This window comes from Phyllobates terribilis, unplaced genomic scaffold (genome assembly GCF_046119375.1).
Source record: "Phyllobates terribilis strain yellow unplaced genomic scaffold, ASM4611937v1 Scaffold_5__5_contigs__length_657084704, whole genome shotgun sequence".
In the NCBI taxonomy this organism is placed as follows: domain Eukaryota; kingdom Metazoa; phylum Chordata; class Amphibia; order Anura; family Dendrobatidae; genus Phyllobates; species Phyllobates terribilis.
In genome coordinates, this window is record NW_027362765.1 from 222,155,629 (window position 1) to 222,176,340 (window position 20,712).

General features: G+C 44.7%; 1 protein-coding gene across 3 annotated transcripts in view; it reads left to right on the forward strand.

Annotated features, from left to right (window-relative positions):
• LOC141272772 (phosphatidate phosphatase LPIN3-like) overlaps window positions 1–20,712 on the forward strand; it is a 215,757-nt gene that overhangs the window by 74,426 nt on the left and 120,619 nt on the right. Inside the window, exon 1 of one of the 3 annotated variants that reach the window (XM_073683837.1) lies at window positions 9,193–9,400. The exons of the other annotated variants lie outside the window; for them this stretch is intronic. The gene's annotated coding sequence lies outside the window, so the exon portion shown is untranslated. Of the gene's footprint in view, window positions 1–9,192; window positions 9,401–20,712 lie in introns of those variants that run through there. 3 annotated transcript variants of the gene reach the window in all.

Here is a 20,712-nt window from a genome sequence, read left to right on the forward strand (position 1 = left end):
TAGTCGTTGTGAGATGTTCTGATCATCAAGTAGTCGATCATCAATACTTCCAAGGGCGCAGAGGTTTGGATGTCTTGGGCCCTCTGTTCCGGGGGATTGTTCAGCTCGCACTGGCAAAATCTTCAGCGAGCCTCTTCAACTTCCTGTCCCAGTTGGGGGCCAATATACCAGCCGCTGCAAGCACCAAAAGGTCTACTCCACACCGAAGTGAGCACCTCTCTCGTGAGCTTCATTAGCTAGCTGCATCACTAATGCCACCACTTGCCAGGTAACATCAAACTCCCTGGGAAGCTGGATTCTTAGGCACAGCAGGCCATTTTTTCTAAAGAACCTTTCCCACTGGCATAAGATCTGCAGGGTACTCGGGAGCAAAGCAGTCCTAGCCTCCTGGTAGGGCCTTTGTCTGAGAGCGACCCACTTCTTCAGTTTCGCCAGCTTGGAATCATCTCTAGAATGGCCCAGTATCTGGGTGGGTCTGGACTCTTCTCTAGACTCTTGGGTGGTTACTACAGCCGCGGCAATCTGTGTAAAGTCCAGAATCTTGTCTCCTTCGAGCTCTTCATTCAAATCTGTCTTTGGGCTGTCTTTGGGCCTGCTTGAGTGACTCGGGACAGAGTATCTGCATGTGTGTTCTAAGCTTTGCAGGAGATCCTCTTTTACAGTGCGCCCAGCTTCCCCTTCTCCACGTGGGCCACGGAATTGTTATCCATCTGCACTTGTATTTCTAACCCCGACAAATATTTTGCAAATTTTTCAGTCATAGCCCACACCGATGCCAACAACTCCAGCTTAAACGAACTATAGTCGTCCGAATTATTTTTAGTCTCTCTCAGCCACCGACTGACGTATGCAATCGCTCTTTCTCTTCCTTCTTGTACCTGGACCAGTACCGCTCCTAGCCCACACAGGCTTCCGCAGTGTACAGCATGAAGGGCTGAGAGAAGTTAGCATAAGCCAAAATAGGAGCGTTAGTTAGCGCCATCTTCAATGCCTGAAAAGCTTCTTCTTGCTTTGGGACACACTGGATTGGCTGTCGATTGGCTCCCCCTGCTGTTCCTCATAGCAACTCACTCTTGGCGAAGTCATTTATGGATCTGGGATAGTATCCAGCTAGTCCCAGGAATGCTTTCAGCTGTATCAGGTTGGTAGGAGTGGGTCACTTCTGCACTGCATCTATCTTCTCAGATCCCTCAAGCATCTCATCATCAGACGTTGGAATATTCCTGGTGAGTTTGTCAGCCCGAAAGTTACCTGGTTAAATTTGAATAGGCCCATATGGAGGACAAAGGCCGTCTTCGGACAAACTTCTACTGCCACTGGGACTTGCCAGTAGCTGCTAGCTAGGTCACGGGAGGAGAAGTACTTAGCCTTTTCCAAAGCGGACAGGGATTTCTCGATCCTGGGCAGGGGATTGGAATCCTGCATAGTGCAGGCGTTTAGCCATCTGTATTCCACACAGAACATCACCATACCATCTTTTTTTCAAACTAACACAATAGGCGCCGCCCAAGGACTCTGTCTTTCACGGATCACCCCATTGCTCAGCATGTGCACCAGCAGTTTTTTCACCTCCTGGTTCATCTAAGGTGGGATTTGTCAGTACCTCTCTCAAATGGAAGCAGTGGTCCCTGTAGGGATCTGGTGCTATATAGCCTGAGTACACCCAAAGTCATCTTTGTGTGGTGCAAACACTCCTCGATATTGCTGTAGTAGCTGTTCAGCTTGTCCAACTTGTCTCGAGAAGAATTCTGTTAGATTAACCTCCATCTGCTCCAAGAGATCATGTTTGGCTAGTGGTTCGCTTCTGTCCTTTTGATCATCGAGTGACATTGCCAAGGTCCACAGATCTCCTCCTACTGGAGTTAGTTCTATAGCTTTGGCTCTGATGAGATTTTCTGCCATTACGCAAACTTGGGCTACTTCTTGTCGGGTTGTTAACTGCAAGCTTGCTCTACTTAAGTTTATACTGTTAGAACCCTACTGTTAGTTTTTTCTATCTTGTGTTTTGCGGTCACGTGACCATCTGCCTATATATTCCAGCTCCGCCCTTCTGGCTTTGCTGAACTTCAGTGTTGTTTGACTGTTTTGCTAGCCTGGTGCTTCGGTGCCTATCTCTGTCAGTTCGCTTGGTCCTCTGGGACCTCTAGTACATTTTTGTTAGTTTGTCTTTTGTGTTCTACAACGACTTCTGTTTAGGAGGTGTCCTATTTTTGTCCCAGTCCTTAGTTCTTTTAGGGACCCGTCCCTTAATTCTATAGGTCTTCGTTCAGACTAGCTGAGGACGAAGGTGGGTCTGTTCACTAGGAACAGGCAGCCCGCTACATCATAGGGATTCAGCTTAGTCTTACTGTAGGGACAGCTTTCCCCTATCTTTCCTTAGTACATGTTGCAGATCATAACATATACAATGCACGGGTACACGTCCTTGTCTTACAGTGGCCAAGGTGCGGGCAACCAATAGTCTGGAGAATGCTTCTTTCCCCGCTATCGGTTCAATTTGGACATCCACACCTTCCAAAGATACATGAGCCAGTACCGGCATAGTGAGTACAGTCTGCCCTACCGGCAGTGTCACTGTGGCTTCCATGGGTATCAACACTTTGCCCAGGTGCTGAGAGGCAGCAGGTAACTTCTGGATTTCGCTGACTAGCACAAGCTGCTGGAACACCTTTTTGCTGGCCGGGTCACAAGTGGCATAAGTCCAGTTGTTTCTGTCTGGGCCATCAGCCAAGAACTGCCCCACTACCTTTAACATGTTCATCCCCAGAGATACGATGGGCCCGCTTCCTCCGGACCTCTTTACCAGCACTATCCCTTTTTGGCCCAGGTCTTTTCTGCACATCCGTACAAACATCCACACTATTTCAGCCACTTGGATAGGCAGTTGGTTGGCCACCACTAGTTGGATAGTGTGCTCTTTTCTGGAGCGGGCAATTTCGGGAAAGTGACTCTGAACATACTCAGGCATAGTGGTCACCTGGGACCCCGTGTCCATCAAGCAGCGAATGCACTGCCCATTGAACTCAGCCCAGGTAGTGGGTCTCCCAGAGACAATATCTTCTGAGTCTCCCTCTCTCCTTCTCTCCCGCTTTGGACAGTCTCTCAATATACAGTATATCCCCTTCCACTGCAGGTCCAGCATTCCGGCATGCGTTCCACTGATGGGCTGCGGATGCGGCGTGGCAAGGTTCATGGGAAACGACTTTCCTGCTCTGGCGTTCTTTCACTTTGGGTCATGAGGACAGGCGGGAGGATGCTGGCGGGGGTACCCTTGATACTGCACAGCTCACCTTGGATATGCCTTATTTCCTGGCGTAGCTACCAGGCCCAGTCGGGCTCCATATGTATTGGCCCAGGGATGGCCACTTCATGGCTCTGTACTGCACCCATTAGGACAGGGGCTTCTTGTTCTAATACCTGAGCTTCGACTCTGACTTCAAGGAAGCCCAGATCTGGATTCACTCATTTAAGGCCTGTCTCAGTTAGGGATCTCTCAATCCAGCAACTAATTGGTCCCTCAGCACTTCATCTAATGGACCCAGTTCTCTGTGCCCTTCTTGGTGATATGGGCCGTCACTTCCTGCAACTCATTAACATACTAAGCTACAGTCCACTTACACCGTGCATGTCCTCTAAGATCACTTTGTCCACAGTGTCACGGTCCCTAGGCTGGCAGTACATGACTGTCTGCTGGGCCTCCCCATCAAGGGTCATGAGGGCTAGCTCAACCTGAAAGGAGGAGGTCAGGGAGTACATGCGCAGCATGCTCTACAGTTTCTACCCTATCTCACAATAATACCCTTCTTCCCGTGAACTTGGGGAGGTTGCTGAGCATAGCCCTCAGGGGTATATTTCCCCTGACGGACTCACTGACTGGTCTGCCATCTCTGTGTTTGAATGTTGCATCCTGCCAACTATGCCAAATGGAAGCAGGATGGCTGAATGCAACTCACAGAAGACACGAGGTGGAAACAGTCAGTGAACACTTTAATTCTTTCAAATGCGTCGGGAATTAACAGTAATTAGAAGACAGTTAATGTTATCAAACAATGCAAATCAACAACAATACAATTATAACAACAGGGAAAGTTTCTCAATATACTAACGCTGTTTACCTGCCGATTGAGCCTATATCTGCAGGTTAGTAGTGTTATCCAATATGACAGGTTCTTTTTAAAAACATTTTACTGATGAGTTGGCACAAGACAGAAATATAACAAGTATATATAAACATTGGATTAATACAAGTCTCTCCCTTCTACAGTCCCTGAATACAAAGTCACTGAATCTCAAGTCACACACTTATAACAAATCCCACTTTAAATAAAACACGGCTCGTACACTCGCCATTTCAGATGCTTTTAAAGATTGTTTATTTTTCTTAGCTGCAATAAAATCTGCAACTCACTGCAATGTTTGCAAACGGGACAATAAACCTTCAGGTACAGATACTGTATATCATATATAAACAGTTTGTGTACATGTTGCTTATACTCACCTTCTGTTCCAAATTATTATGCAAATAATATTTTCTCAGATTTTCCCAAATTACCTATATGAATTGCAGTCATTGTAATTTTCCAGTCGAATAACTATTAGAGTACAATTGAAAGGTTTTTTGTACAAACTGCATGTTCCAAATTATTATGCACAGCAGAGTTTTCAACCTTTTAATTTTAATAAAGAACAAAAAATGGTCATTTTTGAAATTATAAGCATTAGCAGGTTATTACAAACTGAAATCAAACAGTTTTCAACTCAAAACTTTATTCTAGGTGATGTTACATTTGCACATAGGACCCCTTGTTCGAAAGGAGCTTCTGAACTCTCTCGTCCATGGCACTTCCTTCCATGGTTCAAGAAGAAGAACCGTGCATTCCGCAGCAAGATCATTTTCATGCATGATAATGCACCATCTCATGCTGCACATAACACATCTGCATCTCTGGCTGCTATGGGCATAAAAGGGGACAAACTTATGGTGTGGCACCCATGCTCCCCTGACCTCAACCACATTGAGAACCTCTGGAGCATCATCAAAAGGAGTGTCTATGATGGCGGGAGGCAGTTCACATCTAAGCAACAGCTCTGGGAGGGTATTCTGTCCTCATGCAAAACAATTAAAGCAGAAACCATCCAAAACCTGACAAATTCAATGGACGAGAAAGTTCAGAAGCTCCTTTCGGACAAGGGGTCCTATGTGCAAATGTAACATCACCTAGAATAAAGTTTTGAGTTGAAAACTGTTTGATTTCCGTTTGTAATAACCTGCTAATGCTTATAATTTCAAAAATGACCATTTTTTTGTTCTTTATTAAAATGAAAAGGTTGAAAACTCTGCTGTGCATAATAATTTGGAACATGCATTTTGAGTGCAGTTTGAGTGTTTTATTTTTTTAAAAATATACTGTTATCATAGGCAGTTTGTACAAAAACCTTTCAATTGTACTCTAATAGTTATTTGACTGGAAAATTACAATGACTGCAATTCATATAGGTAATTTGGGAAAATCTGAGAAAATATTATTTGCATAATAATTTGGAACACAGTGTAGTGTGACCAAGTTGTCAAGCACTTTTCCAAGTGATGCTAAAATCGCTTGGAAAGCGCTTGATAACCCGCATGCAGAAATGCATGCAAAAACGCTTGACAATAGCTTCTACTTGGCAGGAAAAACGCATGTAAAAACCGCATGCGTTTTTCCTGCCAGGGAGATGCAGAAAAAATCTGCAGCATTTCTGCATCATGGGCACTTAGCCTAACACTACTATACACTATGGATGACATTATACTATCAATATTTATCACATATATATATCACAATATATGTTAAAGGCGCATAACACTTATTCGCATAAAGCAATTGATGTCTTCAGGGATAGGAACGTGACAGTCATTGTCCACACCTCTTAAAATGTCACGAATCCCCGTGAGAGTGGGTGCTCATGTATGCAGTTTGCACACTAAGGGCTCATACTCATCTGCGAGAAAAAAAACGGTCCGATGTTGTTCCTGAAAAGTAGGACGAGTGTCATGCGATTTTTTTTTCTCTGCAACTATTATTCTACAATCATTTACAGTGTTCTATGGTACAAAATGGTAATGTATCCGTAAAAATTGGATGGCATACGGATGGTCCCTATGTCGCCCGTTTTTTCTCTCGCACCCATTGACTTGCATTGGCGAGTCCCGTCTGATATATGTGGCAAATCGCAGCATGCTGCGATTTTTTTTCTCTGTCCGATTTCAGCTGAGAAAAAAGTCGCAGATGAGCTGTAAAGCATAGATTAACATTGGTCAGAGTGCAATCTGTTTTTTTACCTGATGAGCCCCTAGGGCTCATACTCATTTGCGAGGAAAACGGCCGAGAGCAATCCAATGAAAAATCGGATTGCACTCTGACCAATGCAAATCGTGCACATACAGTCACATGACCACCCACTCGCGTGGGGAATAGGGACAGTGTTTTCATAACACACAGTCACAATTTAGCAGTCTGCAGTCACTTAAAGTATCTACAGACTTTTCTTCTCAGCCAGAAAGACACTTTCAGTAGCAATATACACTACATATTAGATTTCTTAATTGGACAATGACATTCATCTTGAAAATATTGTTACTATATTAACCATTTCTGACATATCCACAGTTGCTTGCTTTGCTATTTCTATAACTCCTATAGATTTCAATGGAGTGAGCAATGGTCAGGCATAATCATCTCTCCATTTATTTCTAATGGAAAAGTAGCTGTTGTAAATTGCTGAATGGGGGGCCTGTAGATATAAGTTAAGTGTGGCATATCCTGGGAAATAATTATAATTATGGATATGCTCAGTGCTTTGATGGAGCAGGCACAGGAGCTGAGACTGCTCTATACACTGTGTGTGCTGACTGTGTCACACAGCTGGAACCTGAGAGTAACTGCTGCAGACATTTAAAAGGCTTCAAGACAGCGGCTTTCAGTTTTGATGGCCATACCCCACCCCTGCGTGATGAAGTCACTGGGTGCCGATTTGTTATGGCATCTAGGAGACTACTGAAGAACCCCATGTCTCCCATGTTAGAACTCCTCCTACACACATATATATACACACACATATACACTGTTCAAAAAAATAAAGGGAACACTTAAACAACAGAATATAACTCCAAGTAAATCAAACTTCTGTGAAATCAAACTGTCCACTAGAAAGCAACACTGATTGACAATCAATTTCACATGCTGTTGTGCAAATGGAATAGACAATAGATGGAAATTATTGGCAATTATCAAGACACACTCAATAAAGGATTGGTTCTGCAGGTGGGGACCACAGACCACATCTCAGTACCAATGCTTTCTGGCTGATGTTTTGGTCACTTTTGAATGTTGGTTGTGCTTTCACACTCGTGGTAGCATGAGATGGACTCTACAACCCACAGAAGTTGCTCAGGTAGTGCAGCTCATCCAGGATGGCACATCAATGCGAGCTGTGGCAAGAAGGTTTGCTGTGTCTGTCAGCGTAGTGTCCAGAGGCTGGAGGCGCTACCAGGAGACAGGCCAGTACACCAGGAGACGTGGAGGTGGCCGTAGGAGGGCAAAAACCCAGCAGCAGGACCACTACTTCCGCCTTTGTGCAAGGAGGAAAAGGAGGAGCACTGCCAGAGCCCTGCAAAATGACCTCCAGCATGTGACAGTCGTGACAGAGTCTGGAGACGCCATGGAGAGCGATCTGCTTTTTGCAACATCCTTCAGCATGACCTGTTTGGCAGTGGGTCAGTAATGGTGTGGGGTGACATTTCTTTGGAGGGCCGTACTGCCCTCCATGTGCTCGCCAGAGGTAGTCTGACTGCCATTAGGTACCGAGATGAGATCCTCAGACCCCTTGTGAGACCATATGCTGGTGCGGTTGGCCCTGGGTTCCTCCTAATGCAGGACAATGCCAGACCTCATGTGGCTGAAGTGTGTCAGCAGTTCCTGCAAGATGAAGGCACTGAAGCTATGGACTGGCCTGCCCGTTCCCCAGACCTGAATACGATTGAGCACTTCTGGGACATCATGTCTCGCTCCATCCACCAACGTCACGTTGCACCACAGACTGTCCAGGAGTTGGCGGATGCTTTAGTCCAGGTCTGGGAGAAGATCCCACAGGAGACCACCCGTAACCTCATCAGGAGCATGCCCAGGCATTGTAGGGAGGTCATACAGGCACGTGGAGGCCACACACAATACTGAGCCTCATTTTGACTTGTTTTAAGGACATTACATCAAAGTTGGATCAGCCTGTAGTGTGTTTTTCCACTTTAATTTTGGGGGCGACTTCAAATCCAGGCCTCCATTGGTTAAAAAATTTGATTTCCACTGATGATTTTTGTGTGATTTTGTTGTCAGCACATTCAACTTTGTACAGAACAAAGTATTCAATGAGAATATTTTATTCATTCAGATCTAGGATGTGTTATTTGAGTGTTCCCTTTATTTTTTGAGCAGTATATATATATATACACACACACAAACACACACATATATAGCAGTGTAAAACATTCACCTTTTCCACTAGTGTACTTAGTAAAATGTAAAAAATATAAATGAAAAAAAAATATTTGTTATTGTCATGTGCATATTGCCCAAACCAATAAAATACCTAAATATTTATCACATATAGTGAATGCTGAAGCAAGAAAGATTGAATTGGCAGAATCATTGTTGTTGTTGGACATGTCACCATTTTATAAAAATGGAATAAAGAGGTCAAAAAGTTGGTACCAATAAAACTCCAGCTTGCTCAGCAAAAAACAAATCCTCACACATCTCTGTTGGCCGAGAAATCAAATAAACTTGGGGCTCAGACTATGTTTTTTTTTTTTGCAAGTTTGATTTTTTGAAATAAGTAAAACAAATAAATATGAGTGTTAATTTGGTATCACCATAACCAATCTGATACACAGAACAAAGTTACCAGATAATTTGTGCCACAAAGTGAAAGACACAATCACAAAATACCTAAAAAAAAAACTGCAGAATTGGTGTTTTCGTCTTTATTCCATCAACTTTGATTTGTATCTGTTTTTCAGTACATTATATGGTAAAATGACTGGTTTATCCCTCGTACGACTAGGGCGACAGAAACATGATAAAAGTTATGGCAACATGTAAGAAAAGAAGAAAAAAACAAAACTTAAAAAAACAAACAAAAAAAAAAACGCCTGATTCTTAAAGGGTTGTGAAATATTTAGAATTTCTCCATAACTATATTTCAGCTAAGGAGATATTGCTGTGTAGTATCGCCCTCTACTGATACGTGGCTGTAATAACCAGCAGAGGGCGATGAATCCCATAAACTGGTGATGGCTGACTAGGAAGTGAATCGTGAGCCGCGACAATAGTTTCAGAAGTGAGGGGATAACTGCTGAAAAGAGGTAATACATATTTATAACAGCGTCATTATGGCTGTGTTCGCTTACTGCAGTCTTTGAGCAGGCTTTGAATAATGTTATAACCAAAATCTGAAATATTAGGCAGGAAAGCGTTAATGTTCACTTTCTTAAATCCAGTTCCTGTTTTGGCCAAGGAAAATAAATGCTCAAAGTGTAGCAGCCGTGCACGTTGTGAATAGCTGAGAGCAGGAACTCTGTGATAGGGTAAAAGCAAACCCACATAAACCAAAGACAAGTGGCTAATCTAAATCAAAGCTTAGGGAGGCCCCTGTCTGTTCCCTGGTCAACACCCAACCATGCCTAGGGACTTTGGTCCATGTCAACGGACCCAATCGGTGGCACGAAACGACCGATCGGTAAACATTTAAATACCTGTTTACACTAGCAGACCAAAGTATCTAAGCAACTTATACTAGACCACTCAATGCTCATAGACTGCCATAGTTCCCGGCAGTGTGAGTCTACATAGGACGATGCACCGCTGAGAACGATGATTTTTTTTTGTGCTGCGCAAAAGATCATTTCACCCGATGACCGAGAGTTTTGCTCGTTCATCTAGCGATCAACAGCTTGTTTAAGCTTCAAGATAATCGTGAAACAAGCTTTTTTAATAATGCTCGTTCATGATTTTCTTGCAGTGTAAATGCAGCTTTAAAGGGAATCTGTCATTAGATTGTTATTTATTTTTAGAGCACCATTGATTCCATGAAGCTGTACATGAGGAGTTACATACAGTATACAAATATAAATTACAATGAACAAACTAACAATGACAGACTGGTACAGAAAGGAGATGGCCCTGCCCTTGTGGGCATACAATCTACAGGATAATGGGGATGGAGACAGTAGGTTAGAGGGTTGCAGCAGCTTTGGTGGTGGTGAGGTGGCAGGGGGGCATTGCAGGCTGGAACCTTTCTTGAAGAGATGGGTTTTCAAGTTCCGTCTCAAAGTTCTAAATGTGTTGGATAATCGGACATGCTGGGGATTAGATTATGTGGGATACTCGGGAGAAGTCTTGGAGGTGATTGGGTGAGGAAGAGAAGAAGGTTTTGGGAGGACAAGAGATTACATGTAGGAAGGTATTGGGAGATACGTTCAGAGATATATGGGGGAGACAGATTATGGATGGCTTTGTAGCTCAGTGTTAGTAGTTTGAACTGGATATGTTGGGGAATTGGGAGCCAATGAAGGGATTTGCAGAGGGGAGAAGCAGAGTAGCGTGGAGTGAGATGGATTTGTCGGGCAGCAGAGTTAAGGACGGACTAGAGAGGTGCGAGAGTGTTAGCTGGAAGACCACAGAGGACGATATTGCAGTAGTCAAGGTGGGAGATGATGAGGGTATGCATTAACATTTTAGTGGATTCAGGGTTGAGGAAAGGACAGGAGGTGGTAAGAGCTTGGATGTGTGGTTTAAAGGACAGGGCAGAGTAGAGGGTTACTCCGAGGCAGTGGACTTCCGGTACAGTGAAAAGCATAATTATTATTATTATTTATTTATATAGCGCCATTGATTCCATGGTGCTTTACATAAGAAGGGGTAATATACCAAATGCAGATATCACTTACAGTAAACAAACTAACAATGATAGACTGGTACAGAGGGAAAATGAGGACCCTGCCCTTGCGGGCTTACATTCTACAGGAACAGGGAAGAAGACAGTAGGTTGAGGGGTTGCGGTAGCTCCGATGTTGTTGAGGTGGCAGCTGGCAAGGTCATGGCAGGCTGTAAGCTTGTTTGAAGTAATGTAATTTATTGTGATGGATAGATCAGGTAGAGTTAAGTGGGATATAGGAAAGTTGATGAGTTTGGTTTTGTCCACAGGCAGCATGAATCTGAGCCTGGCTGGGTGCTTGCAGCCAGGTATGTTTTACTCTGAAACACTGTGGAGTTTCAGACAACAAATAGGTTGAAAAGTCTGTTGTGGACCATTGGGAGAGACGTGACTATTCTGGAGCGGCCCCATGTGTGTACGTAGAGAGAGTAAAACATACCTGGCTGCAATCGAGATTCGGACAGCATGAATCTAGGGACAGGTTCTCTTTAACAGCCTCACTCAGGAGTCAGAATATGTAGCTATTTAGAAATTACCTGGTCTTATAAAGGGATTGTTTTCTAATAGGGAAAAGTCACCTCTCCTGACGCTCGTTTCACTTAGCACTTGTTCTTCATGTAAATAAATAAGGGACATAATTTCTTAGAACTCTGTGTTGTGGTTTTCCTCTGTTATTCCCCTGAAATTTCTAGATAAATTCTTATTTAATTGGGAATACAAGTGTTTATAAAAATAGACATGTCAGGAGAGGTGACGGTTTCTGTTTAATTATAATAAATAATATTTTAGTGGACTATTACTGTAGCATTTGAAGGGGTTGTACGGTGAAGAGAAGTTATCACCTATCACAAGTACTCGGACCCTCGTCAATCGGCAGAACAGGACACTTTTATCCCACGTCAGAATGGAGAGGTAGTGCAATTTCTTGACTGCTGCTCCTTTCATTCTCTATGGGCTGCCGTGGATAGGTGAAAACTTTCGTTCGGCTAAGCCGAGTGTTCCTGAGCATGGGGAAATTAGAGGAGATAGCTGTCGGCAGAACCATTGTGCACCTGACAGCTATCTAATGTTTATGAGCACCTTTATGCTACATACTCACATCCATTTCCATTTTTACATTTATGTAAAATCAACTGTTTTTCACTCACATATCATCCATTTTGCCTCTGTTCTACATCCGCGTTAATTTTGTTATTTCTTCGATCTTTAAAAACTGAAGAAGGTAAAATGTGAACTTTGTTTATCCCTTGACTCTTAACAATGTATTAGTTAAAAAAGTATGAAACACAGATGGAACACTGAAGTACAAAGTATGTTTTCGTATTTCATCTGTTTTATATGGATTCCCGTAGACTTCAATGGCCAAGTCTGAGCCACACAAAATGGATGAGAATAGGATCTGCTCCGAGACTCACAGATTGGAAACACAGGTCCGCTTTAAAAATGCAGCCTTAGGGTATATTCATATATCCAGCTAAATCTATATTTAGGATCCTTGCATGTTGTATTTGCAGCTTTTCTAAGTGAATGCAGAATAGAGAAGGTTGCTGTGACACCCCAAAACCTACCGCCTCCTGTCCCATCACCCTGTAGACTGTAAACCTGCAAGAGCAGGGTCTTCTCCCCTCTGTACCCGTCTGTCACTGTGTTTTGTAATTTATATTTGGATTTTGTATGTAAACCCTTTTCACATGTACAGCAGCAAGGAATTAATGGTGGTCTAAAAAAAAAATAAATAATAATAATAATATTAATGTGTTTTTGGGATGTTGATAAACATCCACCACAGCCTAAATCATTTGTTAGATAGGCCATACATGTTAAGATTTCTCTTCAACTTAGGCTTTAGTGATTTTTGTTCAGTTTTTCAGGAAAAAAAAATTAAAACAAAGTTTAGAAACACTGTTTCCAGAGGTACATTCTACATTAAAGGAGTTATCCAGGACTTTTTTTTCTGAATCTAAGAACTTACATACAGGTAGTTACCAACCACCTGCCTGTTGTGTCTGACACCATTCTCTGCCGGCTATTCTGAGGCCTCCAGAGTCATCACATCGACAGAGCAGAAACTTCTCTTCTACTCTGCTGTGTTGACAGCGGGTGACTGATAATGTAATGCTTATTGACAGCCTTGCATAACTGCTGGGAGCTGGTTGTCTATCAGCACGACTTCGACAGTCACGCACCGGTGATAGAGCAGCCCGGAAGAGGAAGAGCTGTTCTGATGACATGAAGGAGCAAAATCGCCGACTGGCAGTCAGTGATCGCTCTTCAACGCTGCCGGACAGGACAGGCAGGTTTTTCTTAGCCGCATGAGTGAAAAAAGTTCTGGATAACCCCTTTAAGTGTCCAGTCCTTTGGGTCATTGTTCCCTATTATTATAAATATTATTTATTATTGTTTGTAATCAGCTGGTTAGAGCTTGGCTATGCACCTTAGACAATAGTTGTCCAAACCCTGCAAATCTCATTAGCCTTATGCATATTGGAGCTATCGCCATTTGCACCCCATTCTTTTCACAGATAAGAGCAGGTTCATACTGACCATATGTAACAGACATAAAAGAGAGGAGCCCTGTGGTAAATTTTGTCTAAAACATCATCCAGCATGACCGGTTTGGCAGTGGCTGTGATGGTCTGGGAAGGCATATACTTGGAGCTCGCACAAACTTCCGTATAAGGCTGCGTGCCCACTATGCGTTTTTCAAGCGTTTTTGCCGCGGAATTTCTGCAGCGAAAACGCTTAAAAAACGCTTGGTAATACGTGCTCCATGGTCCCCAATGATAATCCGCATGTGCTGTGCACATGCTGCCGAAATTTCCGCTGCGGATTATCATTGCGGAAAATTTTCCATTAATTTTGTGGACACGCAGTGTAATTGCCGCCATTGACTTGCATTGAAACGCATATTATCCGTGTCAGCACATTTGCACACACGGATAATATGCGTTTCTATGTTCGGATGGTACCCGGGTTTGGAGAAGAGGAGACTCTCCTCCAGACCCGGGTACCATAGAACCTGTTAAAAAAATAATTTAAAATAAAAAATAAAGATTATACTTACCTTCCGATGTCCCCCGGTCTCCTCAGCAATGCGTCCGGTCTGATTGTATGGGTCACGATGGTGTGAGGACCTGCCATGACGTCATTCAGTCATGTGACAGGTCACGCGACTGCTGACGTAGGCGGTCGTGTGACCTGTCACATGACTCAATGATGTCATCGCAGGTCCTTTCACACCACACCGCGAACCATACAACAGACCGGACGGAGCGGAGAAAATACCGGGGGCCGTCGGAAGGTGAGTATAATCTTTATTTTTTACCATTTTTAGTCTTTTTTTTTAACTATTAACTTGGTCACACTATATAAATCCATGCCGGCTGCATGGATTTATATAGTGTGACTGACTCGCCCAGGGGAATATGGGGGAGACTCGGTACCCGGGCCTTTACCTTCTGTGGGATGTCACGGCAGTCGGCTCCCGGACCCGTACCCTGGGGTCACTCTTTAAAAGGGGTTTGTTAACAGTTTTGTATCATGACGCCACCTGTGGTTCCCGGTAATGAGTACCAGCACTGCTGCAGACCTCTGGGGGTGATGGGATGGCAGCTGGGATGTTTCTGCTCCCCACAGGCGGAGCGGGCCCCCGGGGCAGAGTTGATGGAAGGGATGCAGGTGAGAGGTGGCCCAGCCGGGCCAGGGGAGAATAACAGACACGCACACAGGGGGTTCGCTTCAGTACCTTTACTGGTGTAGACGGCAGGTACGGTCCAGGGTACTTGATAGGAAGGGTGCAGTTCTGGACTCTCCCCAGTGAGCGGGTATAAGGCCTCCTGATCTGTTTCTTCCTCTCTCTAAAGCTTCTGGCCAGCCTGGAACTAGGCCTAGCTTCTGTACTCTTTCACTCTCCTCACCTGCATGCTTGATGGTAAGAACTTTCTTCTGGCTACCACTATCCCTGGACGCTGGGGCCTTCGTGGTTCCTAGTTCTTTAGATGATTGTAGCTTCAGGTTGACCAGGGGTCTAGAATCCTCCTGGTATACCGGTTGGCGTAGAGGACCCTGTAGGCGCAGACCCGGTGTCCGGCTTGTGTTCTGGGGTGAGCCTAAGATGCTCCTCTGCCCCCATAACTCCTCTCACTCTTCTCCTTGCCTCCGGCCCCGCTCTAGGCCCCAAGGCTTCAGCACGTGCTTTAGGCCCTGGCTGGCCCTCAGCACAGCAGCTCACATGCTGCTTCTTCACTGATCTGAAGTCCCAGCACACTCTCCCTACCTAACTCCACCCTCCAGTATATATATCCCTAACAGGCTCCCTCTGGTGGTATGAGGTGGAAGGGTGGAGGTGTCTGTTATGTAATGAGGGCCTCTTGTGGAGAAGTCCGTCCATGCACCCTTTTGGGTCCTGTGGTACCTGTAAGAGCAGGGTGCCACATGACCAAGTTGTCAAGCACTTTTCCAAGTGATGCTAAAATCGCTTGGGAAGCGCTTGATAACCCGCATGCAGAAATGCATGCAAAAACGCTTGACAAACGCTTCTACCTGGCGGGAAAAACGCATGTAAAATCCGCATGCGTTTTTCCTGCCAGGGAGAAGTGGAAAAAATCTGCAGCATTTCTGCATCGTGGGCACTTAGCCTAATAGCCAACAGAACGCTGAATACTCTTAAGTACCAAGATGAAATCTTCAAAGCTATTTTTTCTTTCTGGTGCAGGACAATGTGGCATTGATGCCATCGACACTGTCACAGACTGCCCAGGAGCTTACTGATACCCAGATTCAAGTCTGGGAGGATATCTGACAGGTTTATAATGAATATGCCCAGGCAATGCTGGGAGTGGGGGCCATACACACTACTGTATCACAATATGTGTTTCATAGTTTTTAAGGTTCAAGGTAGGCATAAGTCCATTGAGTTCAACCTACAACCTAACCTGTTGATCCAGGGGAAGGCAAGCACCCCATGATGCGGATACTAGGGCAAAAATTATTATTTCCTGACTACACATACTACAATCAATTAATTATCCTTCCTCAAGACTACTTATAGTCCCAAAAGAAAATGAAGCCTTCCATGATTATTTTAAGACAAAAATCTTTACTAATAATTAATAAAAAACAGTATGTTCAATTTAAGAAAGCAAAGATGCCTCTAGAGGGCACTGTGGTTGCACATATCTCCAAAGATATAAGTAAAAATCACATTCACTAAATCACAGTCTAGTGATTATTGTATAAGCAGAATTTTCTCCATTTACTACCAAAAATAATGAATAATGAACAAGTATCTCTACTCTCTAATATTCAACATATAGATTCTCAATATATTGTCCTCATGTTTTTAGAAAGTGACTCATTAAAGACTATTAAAAACGCTCCGAAAGAAGCGAGGCGAAACTGCGTCGGGGTGAGAGGGTCCTGTGGCTATGTTACTGGGTCTCCATTTCCCAAGGCAAATAATTGATTGAGGACAATATATTGAGAATCTATCTGTTGAATATTGTGACAAGTAGAGATACTTGTTCATTATTCATTATTTTTGGTAGTAAATGGAGAAAATTATGCATATACAATAATCACTAGACTGTGATTTAGTGAATGTGATGTTTACTTATATCTTTGGAGATATGTGCTACCACAGACTATAATCAGACTACTTCCTTGGATCAATTTCCTATCACATAATGTAGTACCCATAACCTGTAATGTTATATTTTTCAAGAAATACATCCAGATCCACTTTGTACTTTTTTATTGAATCAACCATTATAACATCATGTGCCACAGAGTTCCATAGTCTCACTGTTCTTACAGTAAAGAATCTCCATTTGTGTTGATCAAACCTTCATAACTCTAGATGTAGAGGATGCCCATTTGTCATCGTTGCAGGCGTAGGTGTAAAAAGATAATTAGAAAGATCTCTTTACTGTCCATTCATATACTTGTACATTGTAATAAAATTTTCCCTAAGCCTTCGTTTTTTCCAAACTAAATTATTATTATTATTTATTATTATAGCGCCATCAATTCCATGGCGCTTTACATGTGAAAGGGATATATATAGCATAAACAATTACAATAAATTTGAACATTACAAGTCGGTGACTGGTACAGGAGGATCGGGGACCCTGCCCGCGAGGGCTCACAATCTACAAGGAATGGGTGAGAATACAGTAGGTGGGGGTAGAGCTGGTCTTGCAGCGAATGGTGGAGCGAGGGTTACTGCAGGTTGTAGGCTTGTCGGAAGAGGTGGGTCTTCAGGTTCCTTTTGAAGGTTTCCACGGTAGGCGAGAGTCAGATGTGTTGGGGTAGAGAGTTCCAGAGTAGGGGGGATGCACGGAAGAAATCTTGTATACGATTGTGGGAAGAGGAGATAAGAGGGGAATAGAGAAAGAGATCTTGTGAGGATCGGAGGTTGCGTGTAGGTAAATACCGGGAGTCTAGGTCACAGATATATGGGGGAGACATGTTGTGGATGGCTTTGTATGCCGTTGTCAGGGTTTTGAACTGAAGTCTCTGGGCAATGGGGAACCAGTGAAGGGATTGACAGAGAGGAGAGGCTGGGGAATAGCGGGGGGACAGGTGGATTAGTCGGGCAGCAGAGTTTAAGATAGATTGGAGGGGTGCGAGAGTGGTAGAAGGGAGGCCACAGGGCAAGGGGTTGCAGTAGTCAAGGCGGGAGATGATGAGGGCGAGCACTAGTGTTTTTGCAGATTCGTGGTTGAGAAATGTGCGGATCCGAGAGATATTTTTCAGTTGGAGTCAGCAGGAAGTGGAAAGGGCTTGGATATGTGGTTTAAAGGAGAGGTTAGAGTCCAGGGTTACCTCAAGGCAGCGGGTTTGTGGGACTGGGGAGAGTGGGCAGCCATTGACTTTTATGGATAGGTCAGTTGGGGGGGTTGAGTGAGACGGTGGAAAGATGATGAATTCAGTTTTGTCCTTGTTAAGTTTTAGAAATCTGTCAGAGAAGAAGGATGAAATAACGGACAGACATTGTGGGATTTTGGTTAGTTGGGAGAAGATATCGGGTCCAGAGAGGTAGATCTGTGTGTCATCAGCATAGAGGTGATACTGAAAGCCATGGGACTCTTTGAGCTGTCCCAGGCCGAAGGTGTAGATGGAGAAGAGCAGGGGTCCTAGGACTGAACCCTGGGGGACACCGACAGATAGGGGTTGAGATGAGGAGGTGGTGTGTGAGTGGGAGACACTGAATGTCCTGTCAGTTAGGTATGAAGAGATCCAAGATAGGGCCAAATCCATGATGCCAAGAGATGAGAGAGTCTGAAGTAAGAGGGAATGGTCGACTGTGTCAAAGGCAGATGACAGGTCCAGGAGGAGGAGGACAGAGTAGCGTCGCTTGGATTTGGCAGTAAGTGGGTCGTTGGTGACTTTAGGCAGGGCAGTTGCAGTGGAGTGGTGCGGTCGGAAGCCAGATTGGAGGCGGTCAAAGAATGAGCAGGAGGAGAGGTGGGAGGACAGTCCAGAATGGACATGTTGTTCCAGTAGTTTTGAGGCATAGGGGAGAAGTGATATGGGGCAATAGCTAGACAGAGAGGATGGGTCAAGGGATGGCTTTTTGAGGATGGGTGTGATCGAGGCATGTTTGAAGCATGAGGGGAAGACATCAGTTGTTAGTGACAGGTTGAAAAGGTGGGTTAGGGTTGGGATGAGGATAGTGGTAAGGTTAGGGATGAGGTGGGATGGGATTGGGTCAAGTTCGCAGGTGGTTAGGTGTGATTTGGAGAGTAAAGAGGAGAGTTGATCTTTCGTAATGGTGGAGAAGCTGGTTTTGGAGGAGGAGGATTGAGTAGGTGTGAGGAGGAGCTGTGGAGACTTTAGGCAAAAGCTTTGTCTGATGTTATCAATCTTCTGCTTGAAGAATGTGGCAAAGTCTTGGGCTGAGATGAGAGGAGAGGGAGGAGGCGCTGCGGGACGGAGGAGAGAATTGAAAGTTTTGAATAGCTGTTTAGGGTTGTGAGACAGGGATGATATGAGAGATAAGAAGTATGTTTGTTTTGCTGCAGTGAGTGTGGACTTGACGGTAGTGAGGGACTGTTTGAATGCGATGAAGTGCTCGTTGGAGTGGGACCTTTTCCATTTCCGCTCAGCAACCCTGGAGGCCCTTTGCAGTTCTTTAGTCAGGTTGGTGTACCAGGGTTGCCGGTTGAGTGGGCAAACTGTGGTATGTGTGAGGGGGGTGACCGAATTGAGAGCTGCAGCTGTTGTGGTGTTATATAAAGTGGTAGCAGCATTTGCATCGTGTAATGAACTTATGTCTGTGAGAGGGAGAAGGGATTCAGAGAGTGAGTGTAGGTCAAGGTGTTTGAGATTTCTGCGAGGGTGTGCAAGTTTGTGGCGTGGGGCTTGAGCACCTGGAAAGAAGACTGTAGAGAATGTGAGTAGGTTGTGGTCAGAAAGAGGGAGAGGTGAGCTAGAGAGGTTAGATAGGGAACAGAGGCGGGTAAAGATGAGGTCCAGTGTGTGGCCATCTTTGTGAGTGGGGGCAGAAGACCATTGAGCAAGGCCGAAGGAAGAAGTGAGGGATAGAAGCTTGAAGACAGATGAGTGGGAAGTGTCAATGGGGATGTTGAAGTCACCCATGATGATAGTGGGGATGTCAGCGGAAAGGAAATGGAGAAGCCAGATGGTGAAGTGGTCAAAGAATGTGGTGGCTAGTCCTGGGGGTCGGTAAACGACGGCCAGTTGGAGGTTGGAGGGGGAGTAGATGTGCACACAGTGCACTTCAAAGGAGGGGAGAGTAATGGAGGGTGGCAGTGGGATATGGGTGAAGGAGTAGTTGCCTGACAGGAGAAAGCCCACTCCTCCACCATACTTGCCATTGGAGCGAGGGGTGTGAGAAAGATGGAATCCACAGTACAAAAGTGCAGCTAGGGAGACTGTGTCAGAGGCGTGAGCCAGGTTTTGGTGATGCCGAGGAAGGAGAGTTTGTTAGTAATGAAAAGATCATGGATGTGGGAAAGTTTGTTCCATGCGGCGCGAGCGTTCCATAGAGCTCCTGTTAGCGGGGCTGGGGAGGAGAGGGCTGGGAGGATGGGAATAAGGTTAGAAGGGTTGTGAGAGTTTGTGACAGATCGTGGATAGGAGGTGGAAGTGACTGTGGGGATGTGGTGAGGAGGACCAGGATTTGGAGAGATATCGCCGGCAGTCAGAAGGAACAGGGAAAGTGTTAGCAGGTGGGAGCAGGAGAGGGCATGAGGTGGCTGTCTGTGTTTGGAGACACAGGAGTGAATATTGAGGAATAGTTCTGAGGAGGAGTTGAGATGAGTGGGGAGGATTGAGGGAGAAATGAAGAGTTCCTTACTAGGTGTAGGGATTAGGGAGGCTAGTAGAAAGTGAAGGACTATAGAGGAGAGAGTGAAGACAAACAGGAACATCATTTACTTTGCCTAGGTATCCTGTTTCCTTCGGTTCCCTTCAGGTTCAATTCAGGATTAATTCAATGCCACTCTTGTTTCATAACACTTGGTGAATTCACACTGGCCAGACTATGTCAACCAGACTTAAGCCCCCGTCTCACATAGCGAGATCGCTGCTGTGTCACGGTTTTGGTGACGCAACAGCGACCTCACCAGCGATGTCGCTATGTGTGACACTTTGCAACAATCAGGCCCCTGCTGTGAGGTCGCTGATCGCTGCAAAGTGTCCTGGACCATTTTTTGGTCGTTGCTCTCCCGCTGGTCAGCACACATCGCTGTATGTGACCAGCGGGAGCAGCGATTA